Raw genomic sequence first — 3,479 nt, 5'->3', positions numbered from 1 at the left:
TGGGCTCAAACAAGTCTCCTGCCTTTGCCTCCCAAGTAGCTGAGACCACAGGTGCCTGCCACAATGCCTGACTATTTTTTTTGTTGCAGCCATCATTGTTGTTTGGCAGCCCAGGCTGGATTCGAACCTGCCACTGTAGTTGTATGTGGCTGGCGCCTTAATCACTTGAGCCACAGGTGCCAAGCCGGCAATTCTAATATCTTAACACATTTGTTGCCTGTCAATTTTACACAGACACTATCCATGTTACTGTGTAACTCCTGACTAGTCAGCAATGTGTTAATAACTGAAATTAGGAGTGTTTTTTCTCCTCCAGGAGTGAGGCAGAAGCACAAAGTGCCTTCACTTCTCTGAGCCCAGATTCCTAACGGATGGTCAGAGATAGCAGCTCTCATCCCCAAAGGCAGCAATGTGGAGAGCTACCACCTGGACACTGATCCTTTCTCTAACACAGGCTTTCTCTGCCAGCTGGAAAAAAAAAATGGCTCAGGTGGGCACCTGTTATAGAGTCAGGAGAAGTAGTTTAAAGGATTCTGACCAGCGTTTAAAAGTAGAAAAGGAATGGGTAAAAAAGCATGTTATAGTGTATTATTTGTGAAACTGTGAAACTTGTTGAGAAATGATCCCTTGCTGTGTGTCATGGTCAGAAATGTTCAAGGTTGGGAAGCCGCTGGTAGAGGGCTCCCAGCTTGGCATAGTGACTTTCAGACAACCGCCCAACCCTACACTGCCTTTGAGAGGCCAGTTCCAGTTGGCCCAAATCAAACGCTTCGGGAGTCTCCAAGGGGCGCTGCCCTAGCGTGGCTCTGCCGCCAGGTGGCGCCCCTGCCCCGCCCGGAGTGGGATTTGCTGAGGCCTGGTCTCCAGGTCAGCGGAAAAGCGAACCGAGTCCATGTCACTTTAATGTAATGAACCACGCCAACTGCAATAACAGAGGGACAAAGCAAAACAAGCTGGCGATAGCATTTATAGAGCCACAGGGCCTCTGCAGTACTAAATTGTAATGAATTCTGACGTAATAATTCCAAACAAGTACATGACCAGGTGTAGGACCTCAGGCAAGCAGGGGAACCTCTCAGGAAAACTCTCAGGGCCCTAGAACTGGGATCTTGATGGTCTCTAAGAGCCTTGCCATGGGCCAGGCGCGGTGGATTACACCTGTAATCTGGGAGGCTGAGATGGGTGGTATTGCTTGAGCTCTGAAGTTGGAGATCAGCCTAAGCAAGAGCGAGACCCCGTCTCTAGTAAAAACAGAAAAAAAAAAAAATTAGCTAGTATGTTGGCGGCCAACTGTAGTCCCAGCTACTTGGAAAGTTACGATGACGTTAACATCATGGCAGTCTACCCAGAGCGACAGAGTGAGACTCTGTATAAAAACAAAACAAAACAAAAACAACCCTCCCCCAAAAGGACCCTACCATGTTCTGTGATTCTTTGATTCTCTCCACAAGGAGGTTATTTTATTTTTTATCCTTGCTTACTTTTGTTGGTTTATTTATTTATTTATTTAGAGACAGAGCCTCAAGCTATCCCCCTGGGTAGAGTGCTTTGGCATCATAGCTCACATCAACCTCCAACTCCTGGGCTCAAGCGAGTCTCCTGCCTCAGCCGCCCAAGTAGCTGGGACCACAGGTGGCCGCCACAACGCCCGATTATTTTTTTGGTTGCAGCCATCATTGTTGTTTTTGGCAGACTCGGGCTGGAACCGGCCACCTTAGGTGTATGTGGCTGGCGCCTTAGCCACTAGAGCCACAGGTGCCAAGCTGGTTTATTTTTATGTATTTATTTATTTTATTAAATCATAGCTGTGTATATTAATACTGTCATGGGGTACAGTGTGCTGTTTTTATATACAATTTGAAATATTTTCATCAAACTGGTTAATATAGCCTTCATGTCATTTTCTTAGTTATTGTGTTAAGACATTTATATTCTACATTTAGAAAGATTCACATGTACCCTTATAAGATGATCCATAGGCGTGATCCCACCAATCACGCTCCGTCCACCCATCCTCTCCGCCTCTTCTCCTCTCCCTCTTCCCTTTCCCCATATTCTTGGGCTATAATTGGGTTATAGCTTTCCTATGAAAGCTATAAATTAGTTTCATAGTAGGGCTGAGTACATTGGATACTTTTTCTTCCACTTTTGAGATACTTTGCTAAGAAAAATATTTTCCAGCTTCATCCATGTAAACATGAAGGAGGTAAAGTCTCTATCTTTCTTTAGGGCTGCATAGTATTCCATGGTGTAATGGATTAATAAATTGTGGTATATGTACACAAGGAGGTTATAATCAAATGCAAAGTTAAATACTCAAAAGGATTTGTTGAGCAGCAGCTGTAGTCCATTTGAGAGAGGGGAGTGTTTTCCAAGTGGATGGATAATGGGTTTTTAGTTTTAACACTAGTTCTCTTATGACACCAGGCCTCCTAACTTCCAGGGGGAGAAAGGCAACACTGCTAGTGTCTTGTGGGGTCCAGAGCAAGAGAGGTTCTTCATCAAGTCCAGACTGTGATCCATTGGCTCTGTCTTGTGAGCTACAGAATTCCCCTGTTTGTCTTTTTGTTTGTTCCCAGTAGATACCTAATATCCACTCATGGGGCCCTATGTGACAATGTTGCTCATTCTGTCCACCAGGAGCTGGAGTTACCTGCCCTGTTATGTCCTAACGTTGGGTGTGGCATTAGCCCTCCCTTGGGATCAAATGGCCAGAATGCACAGGCCATGGACATTAACAGGCACCCGGACTCCTGATTCTATGTCAGCTGCTCTGTGGCGTCGCCCTGAATTTTTTTAAAAAATAATTTAAATTTCTGACTGGGCACAGTGGCTCATGCCTGTAATCCTAGCACTCTGGGAGGCCAAGGCTGGTGAATTGCCTGAGCTCAGGCGTTGGGGATCAGCCTGTACAAGAGCAAGACCCCATCGCTAAAAATAGCTGGGCCTTGTGGTGGGAGCCTGTAGTCACAGCTATTTGGGAGGCTGAGGCAAAAGGATGGCTGGAACCCAAGAGTTTGAGGTCTCTGTGAGTTATGACACCACAGCACTATACCTAGGATGACAAAGTGAGACTGTCTCAGAAATAAAATACTTTAAAGGCAGTGCCTATGGCTCAAATGAGTAGGGTGCTGGCCCCATATGCCAGAGGTGGTAGGTTCAAACCCAGCCCTGACCAAAAACTGCAAAAAATAAATAAATAAAAATAAAATACTTTAAACTTCTGGGCCAGAGGACAGTGGTGGGCAGGGGGAGGGTGCCAGCTGGTCCCTCCCATATATATATATATAGAGAGAGAGAGAGAGAGACAGTCTCACTTTGTCACCCTTGGTAGAGTATTGTGGCATAATAGCTCACAGCAACTTCAAACTCTTGGGCTTGAGCAATCCTCTTGCCTCAGCCTCCCCAGTAGCTAGGACTATAGGCACCAGCTGCTAAGCCCAACTAATTTTTCTTTTTCTTTTTTTTTTTTTTTTTTT

The sequence above is a fragment of the Otolemur garnettii genome, unplaced genomic scaffold (genome assembly GCF_000181295.1).
Source record: "Otolemur garnettii isolate 467f Iridium unplaced genomic scaffold, OtoGar3 scaffold00211, whole genome shotgun sequence".
Classification (NCBI taxonomy): domain Eukaryota; kingdom Metazoa; phylum Chordata; class Mammalia; order Primates; family Galagidae; genus Otolemur; species Otolemur garnettii.
The sequence above is the reverse complement of the archived record's forward strand: the minus strand, read 5'-3'. Positions refer to the sequence as shown.